Source organism: Hyla sarda, chromosome 1, assembly GCF_029499605.1.
Source record: "Hyla sarda isolate aHylSar1 chromosome 1, aHylSar1.hap1, whole genome shotgun sequence".
In the NCBI taxonomy this organism is placed as follows: domain Eukaryota; kingdom Metazoa; phylum Chordata; class Amphibia; order Anura; family Hylidae; genus Hyla; species Hyla sarda.
Window position 1 is genome coordinate 331,759,414 of NC_079189.1, and position 24,835 is coordinate 331,784,248.

The 24,835-nt window shown below is 43.6% G+C and overlaps 1 long non-coding RNA gene across 1 annotated transcript in view; it reads left to right on the forward strand.

The window, feature by feature from the left end:
* LOC130273235 (uncharacterized) overlaps window positions 1–24,835 on the forward strand; it is a 238,802-nt gene that overhangs the window by 194,003 nt on the left and 19,964 nt on the right. Inside the window, exon 3 of the long non-coding RNA XR_008843922.1 lies at window positions 12,394–12,627. This is a non-coding gene — a long non-coding RNA (uncharacterized LOC130273235). The remainder of the gene's footprint in view (window positions 1–12,393; window positions 12,628–24,835) is intronic.

Sequence of the window (24,835 nt, forward strand, 5' to 3'; positions counted from 1 at the left end):
GCTATGACATAGCATAACATTGATCAGTGTTATCTGCCCTCTGCTGTTTCAACCTGCTGAGCAGGCATGGACCTGCAGATCACCGATCGGACGGAGAAGAGGCAGGTAAGGACCCTCCCCTTGTCCTCTGAAATTCCACCGCGGCAGTCCCGAACAGCCCGACTGAGCTGATTTCCGCGTCTAAGGGGTTAATGCTGGGCATCATCGCGATCGGTGATGTCCAGCATTAGACACCGGCCCTTGCAGCTGATAGCTACTGGGACCAACTGGCTATGATGCGGGGTCAGCCTGTGACCCCGCGTCATAGCAGGGGAGCGGGATCAGGGTGTACAGGTACACCCTTGGTCCCCAAGGTGTTCAGCAAATGATACATGCAAGAAATTTATCTGTGCACCTTAACCTGTTAAGGACATAGGACGTTCTCTAACGTCCTCACTACCTGGGCTTTAATGCCCAAGGACGTTAGAGAACGTCCTGTTGTATTTCCGGTCTCTGCCGCTCGCCGGGCAGAGATCGAAACTGGATGCCTGCTGAAATCCTTCAGCAGGCATCCAGGGCAAACGCCGAGGGGGGCCATGTAGGCCCCCCATGTCGGCGATCGCCGCAAATCGCAAGGGAAATCGCCCTTGCGATCTGCGGCGATACCGGGCTGATCGGGTCTCTGGGACCCGACCGCCCGGTAATTTCGCATGATCCCGGCTGTCACAGACAGCCAGGACCATGCTGAAGTATCGGAGCGAGGTGGCAAGCCTGCCACCTCCTCCGATCCCCTGCGATCCGTCGGTTAACTAACCGACCAATCGCAGGAGGGGGGGCGGTTACTTCCTCCCGTCCTGCCCGGCCCCTTGAAGTCCGGAGAGGACGGGAGGAAGACCGGAGGATGCGGCGGGGGACGGGGGAGTGCTGGGGACCGGCCCCGGTACTTACCTCGTCCCTGAAGACCCGGATCCCGGCGAGGAAGATGGCGGCGGCGGCGGCGACAGGTGAGTAGATCTTCAGCCGCGCTCGGGCCCTTTACAGCAATGCACGTCGCCGTAAAGCGACATGCATTGCTGTATTGGGACCCTGTAAACTACAACTCCCAGCATGCCCAGACAGCCCTTGGCGTCTGGGCATGCTGGGAGTTGCAGTTTTGCAACATCTGGAGGTCCACAGTTTGGAGACCACTGTGCCCTTCCAGATGTTGCAAAACTACACATCCTCAGCATGCCCTTACTGTCCAGGCATGCTGGGAGTTGTAGTTCTGTAACATATGGCCCTTCAGATGTTGCAGAACTACAACTCCCAGCATGCCTGGACAGTTTTGGCATACTGGGAGTTCTAGTTTTGCAACATCTGGAAGGGCACAGATTGGGAACCACTGTATTAGTGGTCTGCAAACTGTAGTCCTCCAGATGTTGCAAAACTACAACTCCCAGCATGCTGGGAGTTGTAGTTCGGCAACATCTGGCTCTAAAGATGTTGCCGAACTACTACTCCCAGCATGTCTGAGAATGCTGGGAGTTGTGGTTTTGCAACAACTGGAGGCACACTGGTTGGGAAACATTGTCTGTTTCCTAACTCAGTGTTTCCCAACCGTGTGCCTCCAGCTGTTGCAAAACTATAACTACCAGCATGCACTGATAAACTGTGCATGCTGGGAGTTGTAGTTTTGTAACAGCTGGAGGTCCCCCCCCTGTGAATGTACAGGGTACATTCACATGGGCAGGGGGCTTACAGTGAGTATCAGGCTGCAAGTTTGCGATGCAGCAAATTTTGCGCGGCAGCTCAAACTCGCAGCGGGAACTCGCTGTAATCCCCCGCCAGTGTGACTGTACCCTAAAAACACTACACTACACTAACACAAAATAAAATTAAAAGTAAAAAACACTACATATACACATACCCCTACACAGCCCCCCTCTCCTCCCAATAAAAATGAAAAACGTCCGGTACGCCACTGTTTCCAAAATGGAGCCTCCAGCTGTTGCAAAACAACAACTCCCAGTATTGCTGGACAGCCGTTGACTGTCCAAGCATGCTGGGAGTTTTGCAACAGCTGGAGGCACCCTGTTTGGGAATCACTGGCGTAGAATACCCCTATGTCCACCCCTATGCAATCCCTAATTCAGGCCTCAAATGCGAATGGCGCTCTCACTTTGGAGCCCTGTCATATTTCAAGGCAACAGTTTAGGGCCACATATGGGGTATCACCGTACTCGGGAGAAATTATGTTACAAATTTTGGGGGGATTTTTCTCCTTTAACCCCTTATGAAAAGGTGAAGTTGGGGTCTACAACAGCGTGTTAGTGTAAAAAAATAAATTTTTTACACTAACACGCTGGTGTTGCCCTTTACTTTTCATTTTGACAAGAGGTAAAAGGGAAAAATGCCCCCCAAAATTTGTAATGCAATTTCTCCTGAGTACGGAGATACCCCATAAGTGGGCGCAAACTTCTCTGGGGGCGCACAACAAGGCCCAGAAGGGAGAGTGCACCATGTACATTTGAGGTGATTTGCACAGGGGTGGCTGATTGTTACAGCGGTTTTGACAAACGCAAAAAAAAAAAAACCCACATGTGACCCCATTTCGGAAACTACACCCCTCACGGAATATAATGAGGGGTGAAGTGAGAATTTACACCCCACAGGTGTCTGACAGATCTTTGGAAGAGTGGGCTGTGCAAATTAAAAATTTTGTACAGCCCACTGTTCCAAAGTTCTAACAGACACCAGTGGGGGGTAAATGCTCACTGTACACCTTGTTACGTTCCTCAAGGGGTCTTTTTTTTTTTTTTACATATGCAAAAGTCGTGAAACCCCTGTAGGGTATTAAGGCTCACTTTATTCCTTGTTACGTTCCTCAAGGGGTCTAGTTTCCAAAATGGTATGCCATGTGAGGGTTTTTTGCTGTTGCGGCACCATAGGGGCTTCCTAAATGCGACATGCCCCCCGACCAAAATTTGCTCTCCAAAAGCCAAATATGACTCCTTCTCTTCTGAGCATTGTAGTTCGCCCGTAGTGCACTTCAGGTCCACTTATGGGGTACCTCCATACTCAGAAGAGATGGGGTTACAAATTTTTGGGGGTATTTTCTGCTATTAACCCTTGCAAAAATGTGAAATTTGGGGGAAAACACACATTTTTGTGAAAATTTTTTTTTTTTTTACATATGCAAAAGTCGTGAAACACCTGTGGGGTATTAAGGTTCACTTTACCCCTTGTTACGTTTCCCAAGGGGTCTAGTTTCCAAAATGGTATGCCATGTGGGGATTTTTTGCTGTTCTGGTACCATAGGGGCTTCCTAAATGCAACATGCCCCCCAAAAACCATTTCAGAAAAACGTACTCTCCAAAATTCCCTTGTCGCTCCTTCGCTTCTGAGCACTCTACTGCGCCCGCCGAACACTTTACATAGACATATGAGGTATGTGCTTACTCGAGAGAAATTGGGCTACAAATATAAGTATAAATTTTCTCTTTTTACCCCTTGTAAAAATTCAAAAATTGGGTCTACAAGAACATGCGAGTGTAAAAAATGAAGATGGTGAATTTTCTCCTTCACTTTGCTGCTATTCCTGTGAAACACCTTAAGGGTTAAAACGCTGACTGAATGTCATTTTGAATACTTTGGGGGGTGCAGTTTTTATAATGGGGTCATTTGTGGGGTATTTCTAATATGAAGACCCTTCAAATCCACTTCAAACCTGAACTGGTCCCTGAAAAATAGTGAGTTTGAAAATTTTGTGGAAAATTGCTGCTGAACTTTGAAGCCCTCTGGTGTCTTCCAAAAGTAAAAACTCATTAATTTTATGATGCAAACATAAAGTAGACATATTGTATTTGTGAATAAAAATTTTTTTTATTTGGAATATCCATTTTCCTTACAAGCAGAGAGCTTCAAAGTTCGAAAAATGCAAAATTTTCAATTTTTTCAGCAAATTTTGAAATTTTTCACTATGATACGATGCAAGTATCGACAAAATTTTACCAATAACATAAAGTAGAATATGTCACGAAAAAACAATCTCGGAATCAGAATGATAGGTAAAAGCATTCCAGAGTTATTAATGTTTAAAGTGACAGTGGTCAGATGTTCAAAAAACGCTCCGGTCCTAAGGTGTAAAATGGCCTGGTCCTTAAGGGGTTAAAGGCATTATCTCCCCTTCTCCACAAGACTATCTTCTATTGACTTCTCTGGAAAATCACAGCACAGCACATACACCTCTTTGCTATGCCACGAATGCACCAGTTCACTGCTGGGGAAAGTTCACTGAACAGTCTAAGGGTGGGTTCACACTACGTTTTGTCCCATACGGGAGCGCATACGGCAGGAGGGAGCTAAAAGCTCGCGCTCCCGTATGTAACCGTATGCGCTCCCGTATGCCATTCACTTCAATGAGCCGACCGGAGTGAAACGTTCGGTCCGGTCGGCTCATTTTTGCGCCGTATGCGCTTTTACAACCGGACCTAAAACCGTGGTTGACCGTGGATGCGCTCCCGTATGGGACAAAACGTAGTGTGGACCCAGCCTAAGCAATGCTGGAGAATGGCTTACACAATACAATAACATAGATGGCATGTAAAGGAAACATGGGCTACAGGGTTTGCAAGGTGCCATATAAAAAATAAAAAAAAACAATAGCATACTAAGCTCTGAAAGCACTGCCCTCCTGCTGCTGCTGCTAAGAAGCTAAAGGGGGAGCCGTGTGGATATGCAGCAGTAGGTACACTGATGTGTACACAAGGAGCAGCTGCCCTGAGTTTTTTGGGTAGTCAGAGATTAGAGGAAAGCCTTGATTTAGCTTTCAGGGATATCTTCAGTGGACAGACAGGTTCAGATTGCAAACACACAGCCCAGGATTTCTCAGGCACTTCTTGTGCTCTATCCTATATCTATTTAACCTTTATAATAATAATAGCCATATTCTTATCATCTGCCATGTACTGTGCAGGACGTAACGGCTGATAAGCACACTATTGAGGGCAACATAACTAGCACTTTTGGGTATAGTTTGGCCAGAACTTGACTGGGCATGGTGCTTGGCACTGTAAAGGAGGCAAGGTTTACTCTTTTTCTATAACAGCTGACTTACATTATGAGTATGATTATGTGACATAAAACATGCCTAGGCTAGGTTTCCACACAGGGTTTTTCTGGTGTTTTTAGGGAAACCTAGCCTAAGAGCAGTCTACTTTTAGCTCATTTTAGTGATATATGGATCTATGAACACCCAAATCCTGATCGATCAAAACATTTGACATGTCCCTGGGACATATCAAAAGTATACTGAAAGCTCAGTGACCATTTAAGGTTTGCTCATCACTGTTTGTAAAGTTAAAAAAGTGTCTTTTTTGTTTGCTGCTGAAGGGTGAAACTTGTGGTGCTGATCTGCAGCTGCATGCCTCCTCACTCCCCCATCCCACTCTGCATGATTGATGTACAGTGCTCAGCTTTTAGTTTTGTATGTCAGTCAGTCAAGGCAGAAGGAGAAGGAGGGAGGGGGTATGCTGCTGCAGATCAGCAACACCAGTTTCACCCTTCAGCCACAAACAAAAAAGGCACTTGTATAGCTTAACAAACAGTGATCCTCGAAACTAAACGCATGGTTAATTTTATCCCCCTAGCACTTATTTGTCATGATCTGTGCATAGCTAACATATTACCTGTCACCAAATAAAACTTTTAATATATTGTTCCTTATGCAATTTTAATGCACTTTGTTGTTAACTTGCTGTTAAAATTCTCAACCTTCCTACGTTTTTTGTAAAGTGATTGAAAAAATGGCCACAAGGTGGCTCTGTTCTCTGAGCAAGTCAAACAGTTAGTTTGGACTCCTCCCAGCCTATGAGGAGACCAAACTCAGGAAATGCATGCAGGGCATGGTGAGGCACAGCTCTCTGAGGCTTCAGTGACATTGCGCCTGCTGGGGAACGCCCACTTTCTCCTGCCAAGAGCTCACACAATGTGAGCAAGGGGAGAGGTATGATACAGAGCTTTTTAAAGCTCGGACAAATTTTTTAAGGGCAGCAGGGGTGTTAGCAGTAGTTAGGGAATATAATCTGATTTAGTTTAGAAAATAGGGTTTGATGACAGGTATAATCCAACCCCTTAAGGACGCAGACAATTAAATTTTAACGTTTTAGTTTTTTCCTTCTCGCCTTCAAAAATCATAACTCTTTTATATTTTCATTCACAGACTAGTATGAGGGCTTGTTTTTGCGCGACCAGTTGACTGTTGTAATGCCATCACTCACTTTACCATTAAATGTATGGCGCAACCAAAAAAATACTATTTGTGTGGTGAAATTAAAAAGAAAACCGCAATTTTGGAAGGTTTTGTTTTCACGCCGTACAATTTACGGTAAAAATGACGTGTGTTCTTTATTCTTTAGGTCAATATGATTAAAATGATACCCATGATAATGTACTTTTCTATTATTGTTGTGCTTAAAACAAATCGCAAACTTTTTAACCAAATTAGTATGTTTAAAATCCCCCTATTTTGAAGATCTATAACTTTTTCCTTTTTCCATATAAGCGGCGGTATGAGGGCTATATAGAACTTTGCTTATTTAGAACTTTTAACCCCTTAAGGACCAAGGGCGTACAGGTACGCCTTTGCTCCCTGGTACTTAAGGACCAAGGGCGTACCTGTACGCCTGAGGGAATTTCGGTCCCCCCCGCGCGACGGGCGGGGATCGGGCCGAGGTGACTGCTGATATCGATCAGCAGGCACCCCGCGCAAATGCCCAGGGGGGTCATTAGACCCCCCCATGTCGGCGATCTGCGCAAATCACAAGTGAATTCACACTGGCGATTTGCGCTGATTCCGGGTCATTACGGGTCCACGGTGACCCGGTGACCCGGAATAGAAGGGGGATCGCAGATGTCCTAGACACCCACGATCCCCCTGTAGCGATAGGAGTGAGGTGGCAGAGGTGCCACCCCTCCTATCTCTGCTATTGGTGGTCTAGACGCGAACACCAATAGCAGATCGGGGGCGGAGGGGTTTACTTTCGGTTTCCCCGTTCTGCCCACCCACAATAGGCGGGGCAGGACGGGGAAATCGACAGGGACCGGCGCCGAAGATCCACTTACCCATCGGCAACGACAGCGGGCGACGATCAGCGGCAGCAGCGGGCGACGATCGTCGGAAGAAGAGGACGGCGACGCAGCTTCCTGGATCCAACGGAAGCCGGTGAGTTACTTAACATCTGGAGGGCTACAGTCTGAGACCACCATATTAGTCTCTAAACTGTAACCCTCCAGATGTTGCAAAACTACAACTCCCAGCATGCCCAGAGAGCTGTTTAGGCTTGCTGGGAGTTGCAGTTTTGCAACAGCTGGAGGTCTACAGTTTGAGACCACTGCAAAGTGATCTCTGTACTGTGCACCTCCAGATCTTGCAAAACTACAACTCCCAGCATGCCCACACAGTAGTTTGCTGTCTGGGCATGCTGGGAGTTGTAGTTTTGCAACATCTGGAGGTCCACAGTTTGGAGACCACTGTGCAGTGGTCTCTAAACTATAGCTCTCCAGATGTTGCAAAACTGCAACTCCCAGCATGCCTAAACAGCAAACAGCTGTCTCTGTATGCTGGGAGTTGTAGTTGCGATCCCTCCAGCTGTTGCATAACTACATCTCCCAGCATGCCTTTCGGCGATCAGTACATGCTGGGAGTTAAAGTTTTGCAACAGCTGGACGCACACTGGTTGGAAAATACTGAGTTAGGTAACAGAACCTAACTAAAGGTTTTCCAACCAGTGTGCCTCCAGCTGTTGCAAAAGTACAACTCCCAGCATATACCGTCTGTCAGTACATGCTGGGAGTTGTAGTTTTGAAACAGCTGGAGGTTTGCCCCCCCATATGAACGTACAGGGTACATTCACACTGGCGGCTTTACAGTAAGTTTTCTGCTTCAAGCATGAGCTGCGGCAAATTTTTTGCCGCAGCGCAAACTCCTAGTAAATTCACTGTAAACCTCCGCCAGTGTAAACGTACCTTAAAAACACTACACTACACTACACTTACACATAATAAAGGGTAAAACACTACATTAACACCCCCTTACACTGTCCCCCCAATAAAAATAAAAAACTTATTGTATGGCAGTGTTTCCAAAACAGAGCCTCCAGCTGCTGCAAAACAACAACTCACAGCATTTCCGGACAGCCACTGACTGTCCAGGCATGCTGGGAGTTTAGCAACAGCTGCAGGCACCCTGTTTGGGAATCACTGGCGTAGAATACCCCTATGTCCATCCCTGTGCAATCCCTAATTTAGTCCTCAAATGCGCATGGCGCTCTCTCACTTCAGAGCCCTGTCGTATTTCAAGGAAACAGTTTAGTGCCACATATGGGGTATCTCCGTACTCGGGAGAAATTGCACTACTAATTTTGGGGGCTTTTTTTCCTTTTACCCCTTATGAAAAAGAAAAGTTGGGGTCTACACCAGCCTGTTAGTGTAAAAAAAATTTTTTTTACACTAACATGCTGGTGTTATTCTTTACTTTTTATTTTCACGGGAGGTAAAAGGAAAAAAAGACCCACAAAATTTGTAACGCAATTTCTCCTGAGTACAGAAATACCCCATATGTGGGCGTAAAATGCTCTGTGGACACACAACAAGGCTCAGGAGTGAGAGCGCACCATGTACATTTGAGGCCTGAATTGGTGATTTGCACAGGGGTGGCTGATTTTACAGCGGTTCTGACATAAACCCAAAAAAATAAATACCCACATGTGACCCCATTTTGGAAACGACACCCCTCATGGAACATAACAAGGGGTATAGTGAGCCTGAACACCCCACAGGTGTTTGACACATTTTCATTAAAATTGGATGGGAAAATGAAAAAAAAAAAATTTTTCACTAAAATGCTGGTGTCACCCTAAATTTTTCATTTTCACAAGGCAAAATAAAAAAAAATAAAAAAAAATTTGTAACCCAATTTCTTCTGAGTAAGAACATACCCCATATGTGAATGTAAAGTGCTCTATGGGTGCACTACACTGCCCAGAAGAGAAGGAGCGCCATTGGGATTTTGAAGAGAAAATTTGTCCGGAATTGAAGGCCACCTGTGTTTACAAAGCCCCCATGGTACCAGAACAATGGACCCCCCCCCCCCCCATATGTGATCGCATTTTGGAAACTACACCCCTCATGTAATGTAATAAGGGGTACAGTGAGCATTTACGCCCCACAGGTGTCTGACAGATTTTTGGAACAGTGATCCGTGAAAATGACTGTTCCAGATCTGTCAAACGCCAGTGGGATGTAAATGCTCACTGCACCACTTATTAAATTCTGTGAGGGGTGTAGTTTCCAAAATAGGGTCACATGTGGGGGGGTCCACTGTTCTGGCACCACGGGGGGCTTTGTAAATGCACATGGCCCTAGACTACCATTCCAAACGAATTCTCTTTCCAAAAGCTCAATGTGCTCCTCCTCTTCTGAGCATTGTAGTTCGCCCGTAGTGCACTTCAGGTCAACTTATGGGGTGCCTCCATACTCAGAAGAGATGGGGTTACAAATTTTTGGGGGGTATTTTCTGCTATTAACCCTTGCAAAAATGTGAAATTTGGGGGGAATCCAACATTTTAGTGAAAAATATATATATTTTTTTTACATATGCAAAAGTCGTGAAACCCCTGTGGGGTATTAAGGCTCACTTTATTCCTTCTTACGTTCCTCAAGGGGTCTAGTTTCCAAAATGGTACGCCATGTGTTTTTTTTGCTGTTCTGGCACCATAGGGGCTTCCTAAATGCGACATGCCCCCCGAGCAAAATTTGCTCTCAAAAAGCCAAATATCACTCCTTCTCTTCTGAGCATTGTAGTTCGCCCGTAGTGCACTTCAGGCCAACTTATGGGGTACCTCCATACTCAGAAGAGATGGGGTTACAAATTTTGGGGGGTATTTTCTGCTATTAACCCTTGCAAAAATTTGAAATTTTGGGGGGAAACACACATTTTAGTGAAAAAAAAATATATATTTTTTACATATGCAAAAGTCGGGAAACACCTGTGGGGTATTAAGGCTCACTTTATTCCTTGTTACGTTCCTCAAGGGGTCTAGTTGCCAAAATGGTATGCCATGTGTTTTTTTTCTTTTTTGCTGTTCTGGCACCATAGGGGCTTCCTAAATGCAACATGCCCCCCAAAAACCATTTCTGAAAAACGTACTCTCCAAAATCCCCTTGTCACTCCTTCATTTCTGAGCCCTCTACTGCGCCCGGCGAACAATTTACATAGACATATGAGGTATGTCCTTACTCGAGAGAAATTGGGCTACAAACATAAGTACACATTTTCTCCTTTTACCCCTTGTAAAAATTCAAAAATTGGGTTTACAAGAACATGAAGATTGTGAATTTTCTCCTTCACTTTGCTGCTATTCCTGTGAAACACCTAAAGGGTTAAAACACTTACTGATTGTCATTTTGAATACTTTGGGGGGTGTAGTTTTTATAATGGGGTCATTTGTGTGGTATTTCTTATATGAAGACCCTTAAAATCCACTTCAAACCTGAACTGGTCCCTAAAAAAAAGCGAGGTTAAAAATTTTGTGAAAAATTGGAAAATTGCTGCTGAACTTTGAAGCCCTCTGGTGTCTTCCAAAAGTAAAAACACATCAATTTTATGATGCAAACATAAAGTAGACATATTGGAAATGTGAATAAAAAAAAAAATTTTGAATATCCATTTTCCTTACAAGCAGAAAGCTTCAAAGTTAGAAAAATGCAAAATTTTCAAATTTTTCATCAAATTTTGGGATTTTTCAAGAAAGGATGCAAGTTACCACAAAATTTTACCACTATGTTAAAGTAGAATATGTCACGAAAAAACAATCTCGGAATCAGAATGATAACTAAAAGCATTCCAAAGTTATTAATGTTTAAAGTGACAGTGGTCAGATGTGCAAAAAACGCTCTGGTCCTAAGGTGTAAAATGGCCTGGTCCTTAAAGGGTTAATCAATTTTTTATAAAAATGTTTTGGGAATAAAATGTTATAAAAAAAGCATCTATTTTGGACTTTTTTTATTTTTACGTTCACGCCGTTCACCATACGGTATCATTAACATTTTATTTTAATAGTTGGGATATTTACGCATGCGGTGATACCAAATATGTATATAAAATATTTTTTTAACACTTTTTGGGGGTGAAATAGGGAAAATGGGACAATTTACATTTTTTTGGGGGGAGGGGGTTTTTCTAATTTTTTTTATACTTAATTTTTTTACTTTTTTTACTTTTATTTGTACACTTTAATAGTCCCCATAGGGAACTATTTATAACAATCACTCGATTGCTAATCCTGTTCAGTGCTATGCATAGGACATAGCACTGATCAGCATTATCGGTCATCTTCTGCTCTGGTTTGCGGGAAGGCAGATCAGAGCAGAAGACTCCCGAAAGGCAGTGGAGGCAGGTGAGGGGACCTCCGGCTGGTGTGCAGGATGAACGGATCGCCGCGGCAGCGATGCGGGCGATCCGATCATCCATTTAAGTGACCACGATGCTGCAGATGCCGTGATCTGTATTGATCACTGCATCTGAGGGGTTAATGGCGTACATCCGCGGGATCGTGGGTTTCCGCCATTACGGGCGGGTCCCTGGCTGCGATTAGCAGCTGGGACCTGCCGCGCATGATACGGGCATCGCTCCAATGCTCGCGGTTATGCTTAGGATGTAAATGTACGTCCTGGTGCGTTAAGTACCAATGCACCAGGACGTACATTTACGGCGTTCGTCTTTAAGGGGTTAAAGAGCTGTAAACATTAACTAGGGATGATCAACCAAACCATAATTAACAGAAACTGGCATGAGTTCATCGAATCTTTGGTGCTGGAGCGGTGGGGAATTTAACAGGTGAGTTATGTTTTTGTATTATGGAACAATCCTTTTAGATAACATAAATCGCAAAAATTACAGTTTTACTCTCTTGTCAACGATCACTGTTGTATTAATGATAGTGTATCAGACAATTCCTAATATTATACAAACGGTATAAAAATCTTTGCTAAATGGCAAGTCTGTATTATTTGTTAATATTATCATAGCTAGTATAATATATATTGGATACTGCAAACCCATGGAAGCCTAAATTCAACCAAGCGAATAACAATGTGGAATACATGTGGAAACCATTAGAAGTCTTTTCATTATGTTTTTATTAAGGCTTAATGGTTTGGAGGCATATTTCTGGGCTCATTGTCTATGGGGGTCATGTTGTGCTAGCATCTCTTTGCTTATTAAAATAACTAAGTCTGTGGCCATGACAGCCATAGCTGTCACAGTCCTCAGGTACTGTGCAAAAGTTGATTTGAAACGTTAGGCGCCATGGGAGAAAAGTGGCTAAGCCCTAAAGGAGGATTTATTATAATAAAAATCATCTGCCTCTCCCACAGGAGCGTAAAGGGGAATTTAAGCACATGGAAGTGTCACGGATGGAGAAGAAGGGCTCTGCATGTTATATGTATAGCATAATGAGCAAACTGGAGATTTATGAAGTAAGGCCTAAAGGGGAGAATGAAATTAATAACTTAGAAACCAAAAGAGGAGAACCATTAACCAAGACATGATACTGGGTGTAGAGTCCATGAACCTGGCAAATGGAGAATGCAGTAAAAGAACCCTAGAAGGTGAGAAACAATAGATTTCATTCTTTTTTTTAGCAATATGTCAAAATACCATTAAGAATTACTTTTTAAGTCACTAACTCATTGCCCATAATTATATTGTATATTGTCTTCTAGTGTGTGCTGCTGATCAAAAAAGCTTATACCTTATGAATTATCACTTATATAGAGAAAAAATCTGACACCCCCAGATAAGTTGTGCTGCAGAGTCATCAAGCCTAAATGTGAACACAGTTTACGGAGACAGATGACTTTGCAAACTGCGTAAAGCAAATCTACAGATATCTTGTAGAGTGCATGCCTTGATAAATCAGAGCTGTTTTGGTGGCACAATGTGGACCTAAACTATATTAGGCAGATGGTTTTAATGATATGCCATATAGATGCCATATTTAGGAGTGCCTAATTTGAACACAATCTATTTAAGTATGAAAATATTTTTTTTCCTATTCAAATGCCATTAGTTCTAGTTTTATGCATATGAATCAATTAATCACCACAGATGTAACTTTTTCGAGAAGGCAGTCCATGTCCTTAAAGGGGTTCTCCACTGCTTTAACCTTCTTGAGGCAGTTAGGTAGTACTGTGGCTATATGTTATTACCCCTATGTTTCCTGCTGGTAACGCTACTGTAGTTGGGTTATTTTTTACCTTATTTTCAAACCCGGAAGCTGGTTACTTCATTAGTTTGCTGGCGTTTTACGACCACTGTTTTTTTCAGCCGCCGCCATCTTTCCCTCGCTACGTCACGCTGCAGGGTGTTGTGTTGGAAGTCGGCCTGCCCCACGCTCCGTACGTGCCCGCCTCCCGCGTTGATGAATATTCCACTGTCATAATCGCGAACCTCCTTCCATTCAGCTTCTTATAAGCTGATTGCTGATTGGGCTGCTCGCGGCGAATCGGCTCCGTTGTTGGGTTGGGCGCATGGGCAGTTCGTCCTCGGTTGGGAGGGTCATCTGCGCATTTGCCATTGTGTTTTCAGCTTCAGGACTGACTGGGGTATTGTTAACACTCTCGAAGGTTTGCTAGGCGCTCTCTGGCAGATGACCCTCCCTACCGAGGACGAACTGCGCATGCGCCCAACAACGGAGCCGATTCGCCGCGAGCAGCCCAATCAGCAATCAGCTTATAAGAAGCTGAAAGGAAGGAGGTCCACAATTATGATGGTGGACTATTCATCAGCGCGGGAGGCGGGCACGTACGGAGCGTGGGGAAGGCCGGCCTCCAACACAACACCCTGCAGAGTGACGTAGCGATGGAAAGATCAGTGAAAAAAAATCAGTGGTCGGAAACCCCAGCAAACTAATGAAGTAACCAGCTTCCGGGTTTGAAAATAAGGTAAAAAATAACCCAACTACAGTAGCGTTACCAGCAGGAAACAAAGTGGTAATAACATATAGCCACAGTACTACCTAACTGCCCCAAGAAGGTTAAAGCAGTGGAGAACCCCTTTAAAGGAGAACTCCAGCTGAAGTTCTATGGGCTAACTATGACCATTATGTTGGCAATAAAAAAAAATATGCTTACCTCCAGCGCTCCTGCTGTGCCTACAGTGTCCTGCTCTGGTTCCCCGCTGCAATTGTCTTCCTGAACTACAGCGTGATGAGTCGAAAGATGTCATACTGTAGCTCAGAGAATTGATGTCCCACCTTGACCAGCGATTGGCTGAGCTTCGTAATGACACACTGGGACAGCACAATGGTCATAGTTATAAGAAAGGTCTCTTGCCAGAGTTCCCTTTTAAACTTGTCCTTTCAGCAAAAGGGCAAGCTGAATGGCAGCTACATGGCTTTTAGATACTGTCAAGCACCTACAAGACAAGACAGAAATAGTGTTTTCATACAGAACCAATGTGTACTTTACCCCTTAACGCAGACTGTGGTACATGAATGGCAGCTGTGTTCTAACAGATGATAAAGTGCGCTCATAAGTTGAGCTCACTTCATAGACAGCCAGCACCCATTGTCAATGATCGACATCAGTGATTACTCCAAAATGAATTCAGGCCCCAGGCCAGTTCCCAACATGGATCTGACCCTAAACCAGATCTCAAAATGAATTCAGACCCAGCCTAGACCCCCTAAATAAATTAATTAAGAACAACGACAAGACCAGGTCTGATTCAAGGCTCCGGTAGGTATAAAAATATGACTGTGCCTCCCCCTAGCCAGTGGATGCAGTCCCATTAAGATAGGTGAGGAATCCCCCCCCAGTGGGTAGGTATTTAACCTCCTCCTCCATTAGGCAGATGCCCCCAGTAAGAAGAACCCCCCCCCCCCCCTCAGTAGGCAGGTAAATGTCCCCAGTAGGTAGGTAGATAGGTAGGCAGGGATCCCCCCCCAGTAGGTAGGCAGGTTATTTACTAGTTTTGCTACTCCCAATAGATGGATATAAAATGTACTGCAATAGGCCCCCTACTGTGGTAAAGAACATGAACAGAATACTGTTCAGAAGCAGTATGGTACAGAAAACTGAATATTGAGCAGCAATGCGTACATTGTACTTCTGAAATAAACGCCCCCCACCCCATTCTGGCACCCTGGTTTTATAAAATCTTTTGCCACTAGGTTGGCCCCCTTTGAGAATGGGCCTTGGACAGAACCTCACCTGGCACAAAAGCATACCTTAACCTGTTAAGGACCCATGCCGTACCAGTACACCATGATGCCCTGGTACTTAAGGACCCATGATGTACCAGTACGCGCTATATCGATCAGAAGGCACCCTGTGCAAATGCCCAGGGGGGTCATCAGCCGGTGAATTCACACCATCGATTTGCGGCGATTTCGGGGAATGCGGGTCATGTGTGACCCGCTGACCCGGAGATACATGGTATACACCCCCAATCACCTCCTGTATCTATGGGGAGGTGGCGATTTTGTCACCCCCCCCCCCCCCCCAGGATCGCTGCTATTGGCCGGATGGCCAATAGCAGATGGAAGGGGAGGGGTTAATGACCTCTTCTCGCCGCTCTTCCAGCTTACTGAGTTCATTCAGCGGGCAGAGCTGCAAGAAGGAGCCAGGGACCCCCCCTCTGCTGAGATCGGTGCCCCTCAGGGCAGAAGACATCTGTGTAGTGCAGAGAAAGAATACACTAAAGGGACAGGTAAGACTGTAAAAAAAAAAAAGTTAAAAAAAAATTTAAAACATTCCCCCGACCCCCTAATAGGTCCTCAAGGGTCCGCCGCAGTTTTTTTTAGCATGACCCGGGAGCTATTATGGGTTCAGGGTGCTGCATTTGGCCCCCCATTTTTTTTGGGCCGCAGCGTTTTTTTTTCTTCATATAACGGTGTGTGATGTATAATCACACACAGTTATGTCTAAAGTAGCACCAAGCACACACTACGTACTTATCCCCCCCCCCCCCACACACACACACACAGCCTCCCCCCACCACCACCTCCGTAGAAAAAAGGCGATGGATCGCCGGGCATTTTCGGTGGCGGAGACATACGCCTTACTTGCCTCCGACTCCGAATCTGCCAGTTCGGACGAGGAAGATCCTACATTTCTGTGTTCTTTCTCATCCTCCTTATTATCTAGTACTGATGATGGGTCCTTTGTATGACGGTGGAGACGCCGCCAGGCGAGGCCACGCACCCCCCATGAAAGTGACCCAGTGGCTGACACTAGTACAAGCGTCCATGCCGCTCATACTAGGAGTCGGCCCCTAGACAAGTGTACCAGAGCCCCCTTCCGGTGAACTTGTCTGGAGACCCCCAGAGGCTTATCGGCCACAGATTCCTGAGTTTGTTGGCGATTCAGGAATCTGGATTGACACGGCTGGATTCACTGAAATTGACACTTTTAGTTATTTTTTTCAGTGACAGCTTTGTCAATCTAATGGTGGAGCAGATGAATCTGTACACCCAGCAGTTCATCGCCCACCACCCAGATTCTTTTTTTGCCAGGTCCTATGAATGATGCACCATTGATGCAGCAGAAATTGGGGACATTTTGGGGCCTCATGCTGCATATGGGCCTGGTCAAAAAGCCCAGTGTCAGCAGACAGTACAGGAGCGGGGACATCCTATACCAGACCCCGCTTTACAGTATGGTCATGACACAGAAGCGGTTCGAGGCCATTCGGAAATGCCTCCATTACACTGATAATGCGGCATGTGTCCCCCTATGACCGGCTTTACAAAGTGAGGCCGGTGATAGATCACTTTGGGGCAAAATTTTTGGAGACCTACATACCGCTCAGGGAGCTCTCCGTAGATGAGTCTCTTATCAGTTTTAAGGGGAGACTCATCTTCCGCCAGTATATTCCCTTGAATTGGGCGCTGTATGGTGTGAAACTCTACAAACTTTGTGAGAGTACCTCTAGGTACACTTACAAGTTTAGAGTATATGAGGGACGAGATTCCTGTATTGAACCCCCAGAATGTTCCCCCACTCTGGGTGATAGCGGGAAAATCGTTTGGGACCTTGTGCACCCATTGCTGGATAAAGGTCACCACCTTTAGGTGGACAACTTTTATACCAGCATCCCTCTGTTTACATCCCTTGCCGCCAGATCCACGTCCACTTATGGGACCGTGTGGAAGAACCAGAGAGGCCTCCCTATAAATTTTGTTCAGACACCTATGCCCAAGGGTGAGTCCCGTGCCCTTACCCCTGAAAACCTGTTGCTGGTCAGATATAAGGATAAGAGGGATGTCCTTATGCTGACCACAATTCATGGTAACGGCAGATCACCTGTCCCTGTGCGAGGTACCACAACACTGGTCTCAAGCCTGATTGTATTCTGGACAACAACCAGTATATGGGGGGAGTTGATCTTTCTGATCAAGTCCTCAAGCCATATATGGCCATGCGCAAAACAAGGGTATGGTACAAAAAAGTTGAGGTCCACATGGTACAGATTGCCATGTACAACTCTTTTGTACTGTTCCAGTACGCTGGCAACATAGGGACATACCTTCAGTTCCAAGAAGAAGTATTAAAGGTCCAGGAAAGAGCAGGACAGAGTTCCCAAGGAACTGAATTTATAGGTGCCATGATTGTCCCAGGCCAACACATTCCAGGTGAAGTCCCCCACACTGGAAAGAAGGGACGATCCCAGAAAAGATGCAGAGAGTGTTACAAGAGGCGGATACGGAAGGACACCACCACTCAATGTGACACTTGCCCCGATCATCCGGGCCTCTGCATTAAAAACTGCTTCAGTACCATGCAGTACTAAATTTTCCGTTTTCATTTAAATTTTCCATAATTTGACCCCAATGTACCAAGTCCAGAGTAAATTTCAAATGTTAACCCCATAAAACCACTAAATTGCCCCAAAAACTCTTTTATATATTAAAAAAAAAAAAACTGATAAGACCTCTGGGAGTAGTTTTTCAAAAAAAATGGGTCATGGGTCACTGAGTCACTATCATCGGGGACTTTTTATGTTGCCTCAAATGCGCAGCGCTCTCTCTCTCTACCTGAGCGAAGTGTGCATTTGAGGCAACAGGTTAGGGAAGGCCACACACATCACATTCCTAGAATGATGATTCAGAGCATAGGGTTTGGTGTGGGCATATGTTTTAGTTTTGGCTATGCTCTGGGTCATCATTCTGGGAACATAACCTTTTTTATGATTTTATGTCCCACTGTACCCCACTTTAGTAACTTAGTGTACCCCAGTTATTTACCCCATGTAATGCTCCTTGAGGGGGGGTCCCACTGTTCTGTCTCCATAGGCATCTATGTAGAAGCTCAATGCCTCTGACTTCGCTCCTGCTCTTCCGTGACCGGTGTGCACTCGCAGAGCTGTTTACGCCCAGATATGACGTATGTCCTTACTCCAAAGAAATGTACTTACAAATTTACGTTGACATTTTCTCCTAATACCACTTGTGAAAATGAAAAATTTGGGGTAACCCCAGCATTTTAGTGTAAAAAAAATGAAATTTTTCCTTTTCACATCCCACATAATGAACATTTATCAAACACCTGTGGGGTCTTAAGGCTCACTGTACCCCTTGTTACGTTCCTTAAGCAGTGTATTTTCCAAAATAGTATGCCATGTTTTTTTTTTTTTTTTTTGCTGTTCTGGTATCATAGGGGATTCCTAACTGCGACATGCCCCTCAAAAACCAATTCAGCAAAAATTTTTTCCAAAAGCCAAATGTGACTCCTTCTCTTCTGAGCATTGCAGTACTCCTGCAGTGCACTTGATGTTCACATATGGGGTATTTCCATTCTAAGAATAGATGGGGTTACACATTTTGGAGGGCATTTTCTCCTATTACCCCTTGTAAAAATGTAAAATTTGGGGAAAAACCAGCATTTTTGTGAAAAAAATACAACATAAAAATTAATTTACACATCCAACTTTAACGAAAAGTCGTCAAACACCTCTGGGGTGTTAAGGCTCACTGTGCCCCTTCTTACGTTCCTTGAGGGGTGTAGTTTCCAAAATAGTATGCCATGTGGGGCTTTTTTTGCTGTCCTGGCACCATAGGGGCTTCCTAAATGGGACATGCCCCAAAAAAACCATTTCAGCAAAATTTGCTTTCCAAAAGCCAAATGTGACTCCTTCTCTTCGGAGCATTGTAGTGTGCCCGCAGTGCACTTGACATCCACATATGGGGTATTTCCATACTCAGAAGAGATGGGGTTGCAATTTTTGGGGGGGCTTTTCTCCTATTACCCCTTGTAAACATTTGGGGGGAAATCAGCATTTTAGTGAAAAAAAATAATTTACAGATCCAACTTTAACGAAAAGTCGTCAAACAACTGTGGGGTGTTAAGGATCACTGTACCCCTTGTTATGTTCCTTGAGGGGTGTAGTTTCCAAAAAAGTATGTGGGTTTTATTTGTTGTTCTGGCACCATAGGGGCTTCTTAAATGCGACATGCCCCCAAAAACCATTTCAGAAAAACTCACTCTCCAAAATCCCACTGTCGCTCCTTCCCTTCTGAGCCCTCTAGTGCACCCACAGAGCACTTAACATACTCATATGAGGTATTTCTTTACTTGAGAGAAATTGGGTTACACATTTTAGGAAGATTTCTCTTCTTTTACCCCTTGTAAAAAAAAAAAAAAAAAAAAAAACTGGGCCTACAAGAACATGCCAGTGTAAAAAATTAAGATTTTGAATTTTCTCCTTCAATTTGCTGCTATTCCTGTGCAACACCTAAAGGGTTAACAAACCTTTTGAATGTAATTTTAAATACTTTGAGCGGTGCAGTTTTTATAATGGGTCATTTATGGGGCATTTCTAATAGGAAGGCCCTTCAAATCCACTTCAAAACTGAACTGGTCCCTGAAAAATTTCGATTTAGAAAATTTTGTGAAAAATTGGAAAATTGCAAAAAGAATCTCGGAATCAGAATGAAAGGTAAAAGCTTCCCAGAGTTATTGATGCTTAAAGTGACAGTGGTCAGATGTGCAAAAAATGGCTGGGTCCTACAGTAAAAATTGTCTGGGTCCTTAAGGGGTTAAAAATTATTCGAAAAAAACACACTTCCCTAGCATGCAACATGTGTGTGACTATGAGGGGTAAAACTTTTTTTTAACTCACTCACTTCCACTCCGGTTATAAACTAAGCATAAATCAAACCCCAACACAGTCCACACATACTAGATACATGTTGCCACCAAATATTAAGTGATAAAACCCCAACACACACATACTGATCTCTAACAGTCAAAGGGTTACACAATCTGTGAATGTTCCTAATGCTCTTCAGCAACTAGGTGCCACCAGGCACTGGATCCTGATGCCAGCTAGGAAAGATTCAGTGTAAAAGTTGGGGCCTGGAAGGGGAAAAAAAAAGCAAGTAGTACGTTATTGCATCTGTATTTAATGTTCTATGGGCTACATCTTGGCTGATTAAATGGTGATATAAAACTGGGTAAAGGGTATTGAACCTTAAGGAAGATAAGGAAGTGTGTTTACAATAATGGTATAAATTATACTGAATTTAATCTCAGTTTAGTCTTAATTTCACATTATATTGTAATTATGTGCTAGAAGCTATTGCTAGATCATGTGAATTAATAACTAGTAACAGAATGAAGGAATTTCACATTATTTTAATATGCACATGGGGTAGATATATGATATTTTATTTTAGCATAGCAGTCCATAAATCTAACGGAAATGTAAAAGGCCATGATGGGGTGTCTGCTTGTCTGGATAGACAGTGATACATATGTGTATGTACCTAACTACTGTAATGAAATCTATATTGCTCAGAGGAATAGCACATAACATGTAATAGTTGCCACCAGGCTTAAAAATAAGAGACTACTAGATCCATACGAGTGCCCTAAGGGAACTCCCTGCAGTGACTATCCCCACTAACAAGCTATGGCTAATAGCAAAGTATGGACACAAGATTGTTTTTGTGTGGGTTATGATAAGATACCTAGGATGCTTCGGTGATATTGATTTTTAGGTCGGTTTTGATATGTCTGTATTATTTCAGCACTGCTGGAAATTAAAATAGATCCCAACACATATGGGAGACTATATTATGGAGGAAATTGCTGGAAGCTTTTGTGCCCAGCTGTTCATTGGGACAGTCTTACTTATTGCAAATAATATTTTGTCTAATGAATATACTTTATAAGGGGTAAAAAAGGCAGACTAGCACATAATGATGCAGCAGCTACAGCTTTATGCTCTCAGCCGGAGCATGACAACTTCTATTTACATATCCATGTTGTTTCTCTGGAGTAATACAGTTTTCAGTAGGTACTGGACAACACTACGCCATACATAACAACAAGCAAAATATTGTAACAAAAATAAAAAAAATGTTGTTGTTGTAATTTTAATGGAATCCACTAGTCACTTGAAGGTAATAAAGATAATTGTACGAAAGATAGTCATGCCACCTAAGTTCGTTATTAAATCACATTTACAATATGTCTAGTTTGCGTTATTATTTATTAAACATTCTTAAATATTTTTTTAGAAAGTAGAGAATTTATAAATTTAACAGCTATTTTCTAATATTTAAGAAAATTTCAAAACCAGATTTTTTAGTTACCATCTCAGGTCTAAAGTGGACTTGAGGGGCCTGTATGTTAGAAACCCCATTAATCACCCAACATTAAAAGGTGCACCTCTCAAAGTACGGTATTCAAAATTACATTTAGGAAGTTTATTAATGCTTTAGGTGTTTCACGGTAATTAAAGCACAGTGGCAGAAGGCGGAATTTGAAAATTTTGAAGATTTTAGAAATATGTGGTGGTCTACATGATACACACGCCTCAGACATGAAGAAGCACCTAGTGAATGTTGAGGCCTGCTTTTATTTAGGATATTTTATTGGGATCATATCGAGTTGTAAAAGCCTTGGGGTGCCCAAATACTTTTGCGAGACCGATAAATGTTTTCATTGGTACCATTCTGAGATACATGTGACACTCCATTTTGAAATGGCTAAAAAAACGAATAAAACTGATTAAAAAAATATTTCCTATTTCTTTCAAATCCTCTCCTGGCTTTGGACCAAACGCTTCGTGTAAAATCGCCCTTAGTGAAACCACTGAGAAATTTTTGTCCTTGAATAAAATGTGTGGGCAGCAAAGACAGATAGAGACCTTTCAAGGCCGAAATACTAGCTAAAAGAGTATTTAGTTCTTAGAGAATACCTACAGATGTAAGATGCTAAAAAGGAAATTTACAGAAAATAAAATCTGAATTTATATATTTGCAGGTATTCCATATAAAGAAGTAGACATATAGGCTTAATAGGTTTATTCCTTCTTTGTTGCAGTTTGCTGTAAGGACTGCTTCTCAGTGAAAGTCAATAGGTGATGTCATCTAAATTTCCTATAACAAATTGAGTGGAAAAGCAGGTGTTCAGCATTTCATGCTTTGAAACCTATCTATATATATATATATAAAACTCAACGTGTGTGTGTATGTATGTATGTATATGTTCCACAAAAACTTCCAAACGGCTAAAGATATTAACATGAAACTTGGCATACATGTTACTTATATGTCTACAACAAACATAGGATAGGTGATTTAACCCTTACTCACCCCCATTTGCCAGGGGCGGGGTTTATGTTTAAAGTCCCATACAAGTCAATGGAAATATATGTTACTGCATAACATCCAAACGGCTGGAGATATTTCGATAATACTTGGTCACATGTTACTTATATGTCCACTTAATATATAGGATAGTTAATTTAACGCTTAACTACCCCCATTTGTGAGGGTCGGGGTTTTTTGTTTAACCCCTTAAGGACCAAGGACGTACCGGTACGTCCTTGGTCCTGCTCTTCTGATATAACACGGGGTTACACAGTAACCCCGCGTCATATCACGGCGGGCCCGGCGTCATAGTGAAGCCGGGACCCGCCTCTAATAGCGCGCAGCGCCGATCGCGGCGCCGCGCGCTATTAACCCTTTAGCCGCGCGCTCAGAGCTGAGCCGCGCGGCTAAAAGTGAAAGTGAAAGTTCCCGGCTAGCTCAGTCGGGCTGTTCGGGATAGCCGCGGCTAATCGCAGCATGCCGAACAGCTGAGAGGACAGGTTTTATGAGAAACCAGTGATCAACATAGAAGATCAGTGTGTGCAGTGTTATAGGTCCCTATGGGACCTATAACACTGCAAAAAGAAAAGTGAAAAAAAAAGTGAATAAAGATCATTTAACTCTTCCCCTATTAAAAGTTTGAATCACCCCCCTTTTCCAATAAAAAAAAAAAACACAGTGTAAATAAAAATAAAAATAAACATATATGGTATCACCGCGTGCGGAAATGTCCGAATTATAAAAATATATCATTAATTAAACCGCTCGGTCAATGGCAAAAAAATTCCAAAGTTCAAAATAGTACATTTTTGGTCACTTTTTATATAATTTAAAATCGATCAATAAGTCCTATCAATGCAAATGGTACCATTAAAAACTTCAGATCACGGCGCAAAAAAATGAGCCCTCATACCGCCCCATACACGGAAAAATAAAAAAGTTATAGGGGTCAGAAGATGACAATTTTAAACGTATTAATTTTCCTGCATGTAGTTTTTTCCAGAAGTCCGACAAAATCAAACCTATATAAGTAGGGTATCATTTTAATCGTATGGACCTACAGAATAAAGATAAGGTGTCATTTTTACCGAAAAATGTACTACGTAGAAACGGAAGCCCCAAAAAGTTACAAAACAGCGTTTTTTTTTTTCAATTTTGTCGCACAATGATTTTTTTTCCCGCTTCACCGTAGATTTTTGGGCAAAATGACTGACGTCATTACAAAGTAGAATTGGTGGCGCAAAAAATAAGCCATCATATGGATTTTTAGGTGCAAATTTGAAAGAGTTATGATTTTTTAAAGGCAAGGAGCAAAAAACGAAAATGCAAAAACTGAAAACCCCCCGGTCCTTAAGGGGTTAAAGTCCCATGCAAATCAATTGGAAATGTATGTTCCCACATAACTTCCGTACGGCTGGAGATATTTATATACCTGGTACACATATTACTGGTCAGGCTATGAGGACGGGATATGAGGACGGGATGGGTGGTCGCGATAGGAGGTCGGGATATGAGGACAAGATATGAGGCCTGGATAGGAGGATGGGATAGGAGAATGGGATAGGAGAATGGGATAGGAGGATGGGATAGGAGGATGGGATAGGAGGATGGGATAGGAGGATGGGATAGGAGGACGGGAAAGGAGGTCGGGATAGGAGGATGGGATAGGAGGTCGGGATAGGTGGTCGAGATAGGAGGATAGGATAGGAGGTCAAGATAGGAGGTCGAGATAGGAGGTCGAGATATGAGGACGGGAAAGGAGGACAGGAAAGGAGGTTGGGATAGGAGATCGGGATACGAGGTCGGGATAGGAGGTCGAGATAGGAGGTCGAGATAGGAGGTCGAGATAGGAGGTCGAGATAGGAGGTCGAGATAGGAGGTCGAGATAGGAGGTCGAGATATGAGGATGGGATAGGAGGTCGGGATAATAGAATGGGATAGGAGAATGGGATAGGAGGATGGGATAGGAGGTCGAGATAGGAAGATGGGATAGGAGGTCAAGATAGGAGGTCGAGATATGAGGACGGGAAAGGAGGACAGGAAAGGAAGTCGATATAGGAGGTCGGGATAGGAGGTCGAGATAGGAGGTTGAGAAATAAGGATGGGAAAGGAGGTCGGGATAGGAGCTCGAGATTGGAGGACAGGATAGGAGGTCGGGATAGGAGGTCGAGATAGGAGGAAGGGAGAGGAGGACGGGATAGGAGGTCGGGATAGGA